The 8,502-nt window shown below is 39.4% G+C and overlaps 1 protein-coding gene across 3 annotated transcripts in view; it reads left to right on the top strand.

Annotated features, from left to right (window-relative positions):
• Klhl8 (kelch like family member 8) overlaps positions 1-8,502 on the top strand; it is a 67,757-nt gene that overhangs the window by 43,414 nt on the left and 15,841 nt on the right. The window lies entirely within an intron of this gene.

An 8,502-nucleotide genomic window follows, 5' to 3' on the forward strand; every position in this document is an offset into this window, starting at 1 on the left:
AAAAGACTGGAATCCCCTTTTAGTACATTTGTGCTGACAACTGCAGTTTTCTGTCAAAAGCATTGCTGCTTTTTTAAAACTTTTTATTGTATTTGAAACAATTTTAGGGTTTATTTTTTTCAGAAAAGTTGCAAAAATGGTAGAATTTCTATTTTGTTTTTTTAATTTACTGAAATTTACATTTATTTCTTTATTTGTGGCACATGGCCTGTACCACAGATACACGTGTAGAGTTTAGAGGCCAACTTGCAAGAGTCTGTTCTCTCCTTCTACCATGTGGTTTCCAGGGATCAAACTCAGATCATCAAGTTTGGCAGCAAGTACCTTTACCTGCTGAACCATCTAACTAGCCCTTGTTTTAGTTTTGGTTTTGAGACAGGGCTTCATGCCACCCAGGTTGGCCTCAAACTTGCTATCCTAAAATGATAGAGTCCTATGTATTATGATTCTCAACTGAAGATCATATTGTCCCCTCTGTGGGATAATTATGCCTAACATTGAGTAGGAGGAGGCCAAGGATGCTGTAAGGACCCGACAATGCTGTACAATGAGCCCTATAGCAGAGAATTATCTGGCCCCAAATGAAAGTTATGCAAGGCAGAGAGGATACCTTTCCATATCCCCTACACCCAGCTTCCTATATATTAACATCTTACACAGCTATAGTACAGTGACAGAAATCAGCATCGATACAATATTGCTAATTAATCTGTAGATCATATTCAACTTTGCTCGTTTTCTTATATGTTCTTTTATTCTTTAAGTGTGTGTGTGTGTGTGTGTGTGTGTGTGTGTGTGTGGTGTACATGCACAGGCCAGAAGAGAGCATCAGATCCCTTGGAGTTAGTAGCTGTGATCCACCTGATGTGGGTGCTGGTAGTCAAACTCTAGTCCTCTGCAAGAGCAGCAAATGCTCATAACCAGCAAGCTATATCTGTCATCCCTCCCCCCAAAACAAAAAAATTATGCTTCCAATTGGTTTTTCTTATCTGATTGTACTCACTGATAATTTGATACAGTATGAATAGTAACAGAAACTAGCATTTTTATCTTGTTCCTAATCTTAGTGGAAATGTCTTTAGTGTTTCTCTCTTGAATATGATACTAACTTTAGCACTAAGGCATATTATTATTATTATATTAGGAAAGTGTCTCTCAGGGGCCAGAGAGAGATGGCTCAGCAGTTAAGAGCACTGGCTGCTCCTATAGAGGACCTGGGTTTGTTTCCCAGCACCTACATGGTAGCTAACAACCATCCTTAACTCCAATTCCAGGGGATCCAACACCTTCTTCTGACCTCCATGGGCATTGCACGACATGGGTGCACTTATATATATGCAGGCAAAACACTCATACACATAAAATAAATTTTTAAAAAGTTAAAAAAATATTTTTATTGAGTTTTGTGCATTTCTTATAATAGATCTTAATCAAATTTAGATCCCCTCCCCCATCCATGCTCCCCATAACCCCCTGCCCCCACTAGATTTCATGCATTCCATCATATATGTTAAGTCCTATTTGGTCAACCATTTGTACCCAGATGTCCCTTGGTGCAAGTTCGTCCACTGGAGTCTACTTAGCCTATCTAGAGGCAGTCCCTTAAAGAAGACATACTTTCCCTCATCCCCCAGTAATCAGTTGCCAATAGTTCTTTGGCTAGGGTTGGGGCCTGCCTCCCATTTCCCTTGTTCTGTGCTGGTTTTTGTCTGATTGAATCAGTATAGGTCTTGTGCATGCTGTCACCATTGTTGTAAGTTCATATGAGCAAGTTCCCAGTGACCTGAAATCCTGTTTCCTCATGTTCATGTACCAACCCTGGCTCTTAGAATCTTTCTAGCCCCTCTTTCACAATGGTCCCTGAGCCGTGGGTGGGTGAGGTTTAATATAGGACTCCTGTCCAAGGACACACACTCTACAGTCTATTATCCTCTACTCCTTGGTCAATTGTGGCCTTCTGTGTGCATTGCACTCTGCTGTATGAGGAAGCTTTGCTGGTAAGAGTTGAAAGACGTATTAGTATTCTCGCTATGCCCTATGTTCCATTAGCCTTAGGTGTAGAAGTTCCACTGTAGATGTATCACTTGAGGCTGGGCATCTCTCAGACACATATTCTCTGTGTGTGACCAGTTGTAGAACTCTGTAATAGCTTCCATCTGTTGCAAAAAGAAGCTTCTTTGATGAGTGGTATATGGTATACTTGTCTGTAAATATAAGGATCCATATTTAGCAAACAGTAAATTTTATTTGTCTAGAGATATGACAGAGATTGAGTTTTCTCTAGGGTCTATGACCTCTTCAGCCATGTGTATTTACTATATTTACAGTGACACCCATGAGTTTTCTCCCATTGAGAGGGATTTAAGTCCAGTTAGATAGCTGTTGATTATCTCCTAGATAAAAATGCCACTACTGCACCAATAGAGATAGTTTGCTGTGCCAGCCAATGTGGTTATTAGACTTTGGAGCTGGATTGAACGGTTGATTGATTTTCTCCCTTAGCAGCTTGCATTGTATCCTCTAAAACTATGAGAGCTAGTCTTCAAGGAGAAGGCTTCCAGGTCAGTTCCAGCTCCTCTGCTCCAAGTCTTGTGTCTGAAGTATGTCCTGTCTTCAGCAATAGGGTTGGTCTTACCTTCAAGTTCTGGGAGGTAATCAGGGACTGTGGCAATAGCCTGTGTTATTTTGGGAGTCTTTGGACTACACTGACCAACAACTTAAAGGGAGGTCTGTCCTGTCTGGTAATGTGTTCCTTGTTACATTCCCTTCAGATACACACATGCACTCATTTTCAGATATTGTATGTGTATTTTTCGGGGGGGGGGCGTGAGTTAATTAACTTCCCTCTGGCTTTTTATACCACCTAAGCTTTATTTATCTTTCCTCTCTCTCTCCCTGTCTAATCTCCTTCCTCCCTTCCCAGTTTAAGTGCCCCATTTCCCCTTGGTAATACCTATTTCCTATTATCCCCCCTCTCTTGAGTTCCTTCTTCTCTTTTAATCCCTTTGTTCCTTGTATGTCCTTCCCTCCTCCCTTCCCACTTGAATACCCCCATTTTCCCCATTTCCCCCTTCAAAAAAGTTTTTAAAAAAAGAAAATATGTTTCAATTTTTTTCTTACTGATTTTAATATGAGCATTAATATTTTAAATTCTCATCTACAGTAAACTGAAATATATTGAAAATTGAAAAATATCAAATGATTAATAGGTTTGTCTAAAGGGGAGATTTTTATTTACGTGATTCAGTACTCTAGCCTCTTCAACATTTTTATTAATGATTTGAATATTAACTTCCAACATCATAAGGTGAAAGAAAAACTAATATGTGACCAAATCAGGATTCAAAAAGCAGTAGGCAGCCAGGCATGGTGGTGCATCCCTTTAATCCCAACTCTCTCCAAAAGTAGGGACAAGCGGATCTCTGTGAGGTCAAGGCCAACTCCATAGTAAGTTCCAGGCCAGCTGGGGCTACAGGGAGACCCTGTCTCAAAAGACCAAACAAAAAGCAGTAGGTTTGGGGATATAGCTCAGTGGTAGAGTACTTACCTAACATGCATGAGGCCCTGGGTTGAATTCCCTGGCACCACAAAATAATGAGGACAGCCAGCAGCAGCAAAAACAAGTAGACCAGATATATCCCAGAAAACCCTCTTAAAAACATCAAAATTAGGGTTATATATTAAAGCCTGCAGTAGGTATTTAAAAACATCAATTATACCAAGACTACAGGGTGGGAAATCAAGTTTGTGTTTCATATGGAGTAAAGTAGTTGGCTTGTGCCGGTATGAAACACAGATCTTAAAGGAAAGGAAATAGTGCATATAACACCATTGCCTACATTAGAAGAAGTGAAGGGAATTCAAGGGAGATTATAGTCCTATTGTTTATGCTGTTCTCTCCATATTGGAGTTGTACTCTCCTTTATGCTGGGTTCTGTATCTAGAGTTGCAGTCTTGATGAAGTGGGATATGTAACACAAGTTTTAGGGTATAGGGATAAAGATTAGAGACACTCTCCATTTAAAAAATTTTGCTTTGGGTGGATATTTTGCAATTAATGTAATCTGTTTATACAGAAACACATGTTTATAATTTGAAAATAAGGTATATGGGGGATGCATAAAAAGTTGAGTGTTGGGTCTGGAGAGATGGCTCAGTGGTTAAGAGCACTGGCTGTTCTTGCAGAAGGCCCAAGTTTAGTTCCCAGCACGTACTTGGAGTCTAGCAACCATCCTTAACTCTAGTTCCAGGGGATCCAGTGCCCTCTTCCGACCTCCAAGGGCATTGCATGACATGGGTGCACTTACATACATGCAGGCAATACACTCATACACATAAAATAAAAATAATAAATAAAATATTTTTTAAAAAGTTGAGTGTTAGAAACATGAGCATGATAACCTGGGGTACATGGAAAACTAGCAGGTTAGTAAGACACCTGACAACCACAGTGTATGAAGATAGTTGAAGGGTTTTGATCTAAAAATAACAGAATTTAAAGGAAAAGCTAGATATTGTAAGAGGCATATGCTGTTTTAGTAGAAAAGAATACTTTTTTCTAATACAGTATCATAGCAATGAGTACACTGTCAATTCCTCCCAGTGACCAGAATTTTATATACCAGAAAGAACACATGCAAATTTGTACCCACTAGGAGATGAAATTAAATTACTTTTTATTTTCCTTTTCAAATTTAACATTCAGCAACAAATAGGCAGAGGGTTTCAAAGACTTGAGTGTGGAAATTTATATAACTAATTGATACTAGAATACCAACTGCTGTTTCATTTAAAAACATGATTAACCAATGCCAACAAGCTCTAACTTGAAATGCCTGTATGGTTTACAGATAATCTAAGCAGTAAGAGTTTAAAATGATTTTTTTAATTTTAATATTTTGTTTATTATTTTTATTTTATGTGTATGAGTGTATTGCCTGCATGTTGTGCAGTGCCCACGGAGGTCAGAAGGCATTAGATCCCCTGGAACTGGAGCTACAGATGGTTGCTAACCACTATGTGGGTGCTGGGAATCGAACCTGGGTCCTCTGCAAGAACAGTCAGTGCCCTTAACTGCTGAGCCATCTCTCCAGCCCCTAAAAATGATTTTTTAATCAAAATGAGCAGCTTAAAGGCAAAGCATGTATCTTAGTGCTGGAGCACTTGTCTAGAATGCATGAGACCCTGAGTTCAACCCCCAGCACTAAAACAACAAGGACAATTTTGAACTGAACTGTACATGAGGTACATTGCCATACAATTTTGTGTTCTTGAGTAATTTAACAGTGTTTTCAACTGGACTTCCTTCATACATGAAAGATTTTATAAAAATTAGAAGACAACTCTGCTGAAGAGATTTCTTTGACTTTTTTTTCTCCTGGGGAAAAAAAAAATCTTTGTGGGGGTTGTACTAAGAAATGTAGATTACAGACCAATTAGATGACTCAGTGGGTAAAGATGCTGGTGGCCAAACCTGATGACCTGAGTTCCATTCCAGGATCCCATATGGTGGAAGGAGAGACCCTACTCCTATCAGTTGTCCTCTGACCTCCACATGTGCACTGTGACACATGCCCACCTGCATGCATATATACTAAATAAATAAATAATAAATAAGTAAATAAATAAATATGAAAAATGTAATCCTCCCACTATCTATACCTGACATTTTAATAATGTAACTGGGCTTGCTTTGTCCTTCATGGAAATTAAGGTTTTTGTTTTTTGGTTGTTGTTTGTTTTTTTTGTTTTTCGGGGTTTTTTTTTTTTTTTTTTTTTTTTTTTTTTTTTTTTTTTTAAATCACAGAATGGGAAAAGTAAAATTGAAGACATATGTGATATAAGGACCATTGGCCTTGAACTCACAGAGATCCAACTGCCTCTGCCTCCCAAGTGCTGGGACTATAGGCATGTGCCACCACACCTGGCAACTTAAAATGAGGGAGTAAATATCCCAAAGCACACTTTTACTCTTTATTACCTATTTATCATGATATGTTAAGCTGGGTATTGTCCAAAGATTGAATGAAAACTATCAAAATAACAATTGAATTCTTTAAACTTTTAAATCTTGAGTATTTACAGTAGATACCTGATTGTAAAAACAGTAGACTGCAATTATTTGGTCTTATCATTTGCTTAATACATGCTCTTCCACATGTAAAATATCTGTTTTCTATTCTTATATTGCCACTGAATATGGACACAGGTGTTTGTTATAGTTGTGGTTTTTGAAACCCCTCCTTCTAACCAAGCCTATATGTTGACTTGTTTCTCCAACAATAGAAGGTAAATGCTGCCACACACAGTGGTCATACTTGTAAAGGCAGTACTCAGGAAACCAAGGCACTGTAGTAGTTACTTTTCTGTTGCTGTGATAACACATCATGACCAAGGCCACTTACAGAAGGAAGAGTTTATTTAGGTTTATGGTGGGAAGACATGGCAGGAGGCAGCCAGGGCAGAAAGCAGAGAGCCCATATCTTTAAACAGGCACAGGAAGAATGTGAGAGAAACTGGAAGCTGAGAAGGCTAAGGCCCACCGCCACTGATGTCCTTCCTCCAGCAAGGCCACACCTCCTAGGGATTTCATGACCTTCCCAAGACAGCACCTCCAACTGACCAAGTGTTCAAATAATTGAGCCTATGTGGGACACCTCATCCAAACCACCACAGGCAGGAAGATCTGCCAAGAGTTTGAGGTCAGCCGGGGCTATAACAGGACCCTGTCCCAAACAAACAGAAAATTGAATGGCACTAAAAGATACCACTTCCTTTTCTGCTGCCAGCAATAAATAAGACAGCCAAGTTCTTGCTTCTCTGTACAGCTTAATGTTCAACAAATAAAGGCATAAGTCTAAGGGCAGTAATGTCAGTGCTGTAAGCAAGGGTGCTTGAGAAGTAGAGGAATGTACTGTTCTACCACCATGGATGTACCTGATCTCATGAGCTAAGCAGGATCAGGCTTGGTTAGCACCTGGATCTTAACAGCGTTTCATTCAACTTAAGGGCTGAAGAATTTAACCTGGTGAAGTGGTTGTAGGTGAGGTAGGGGTGGTAAGTGGGGAGAAATGTGGAGGAAGCTTGGCATGGAGTTGGATGGCTGCATCCCTAGCACCCAGAAGGCTGAGGAGGAGAACCACAAGTACACAGCTTGCCTGGGCAATTTAGTGAGACCGTCTCAAAATAAAAAGTAAAAAGGGGTCTAGGATATAGCTCAGTGGTAAAGCATTTGCCTAACATATGCTAAGCCCTGGACTGTATTACAAAAAAAAAAAAATGTTATTTCCTTGTGGCTGAGTTTCTCATTGTTATTGGTGGTTGACTGGGGCCTCCTTTGCTCAGGTCCTGCTCAAGTGCTTACAGATGCCAAACCAGCTGTTCTTGAATTTTTTGACCACAAGCTAGAGGAACCTCTGTGCCTTTAAAGGCCTATGGGGATAGATTGTGCTTACCCAGCAATATTCTTTTGCTATATAATGTGATATAATCATGGGGTAATATCAAAGGATGAGGGTCATGGCTCCTTGATATTCTGAAGGCCACAGGGAAGTAGACAGTGGGTTTCATTTTAGGTTAAAGTTAGGGTTGATGAGGCAGCAAGACAGATTGAAGGTAAAGAGTGGACATATGTCTCAAAATCAGTATTTGATTTCTCATAATTCCATGGAAGGAATAAAATTAGCTAGGCAGAGAGATTATAGATGACTAAGAAGACTTAAAACAAAGCCTTTGGGAATTTTATAGCTTAATTGCGAGTAAAGAAGATACTGATGGTCTCAAGAGATGGCTCAGTGGTTAAGAACACATACTGCACATGAAATTGTTCAGGAAAAAGTGATGGGGAGATATGGGAGGAGTTGGAGGGGAGGGAGTGGGTGTGGATTTGATCAGAACACCTTATATGCATTTATGAAATTCTCAATAAATTTTTAAGTTAAAAAAAAAAAAAGACTGTCTTCTTTGTCAAATTTAGAACAGTATTGATTAGCCCAGTATCTTTCTTTTTTACATTTGGGGCATATTATTGGAGAAGCTGGGCCAGCAGAGGCACTAGCCTTTTGCTGGCTTTTTAAACAGTTTCTACTAAAGTGCCTTGCTTTTTCACATCTAAAGTATTTTGTTTCTTTTGTTGTTTCACCCTGGAAGATAGCAGCTAATAAATAAGCATTATAAGACGAGGAGCTAATGTCATGGACAATCTTGAATGTAATCTTTTAAACTCCTATGAACTGCCCTGATAAGGCATAACACCTGTTGGCATTCAGCATTAGCATTATTAAAAGCCAACATTTTAACAGCAAAACAAAAACAAAAAACCCACATATGCTCTTCCAGAATATCCGAGTTCAATTCCCAACACTCAAATCAGCACTCACAGCTACCTGTAACTCCAGTTCCAGATCTGAAGCCTCTGGCCTCTGCAGGCACTGCACTCACATTCACATACGTACATGTTCTCTCTCTCTCTCTCTCTCTCTCTCACACACACACACACACACA

This window comes from Nannospalax galili, unplaced genomic scaffold (genome assembly GCF_000622305.1).
Source record: "Nannospalax galili isolate Female #2095 unplaced genomic scaffold, S.galili_v1.0 scaffold405, whole genome shotgun sequence".
In the NCBI taxonomy this organism is placed as follows: domain Eukaryota; kingdom Metazoa; phylum Chordata; class Mammalia; order Rodentia; family Spalacidae; genus Nannospalax; species Nannospalax galili.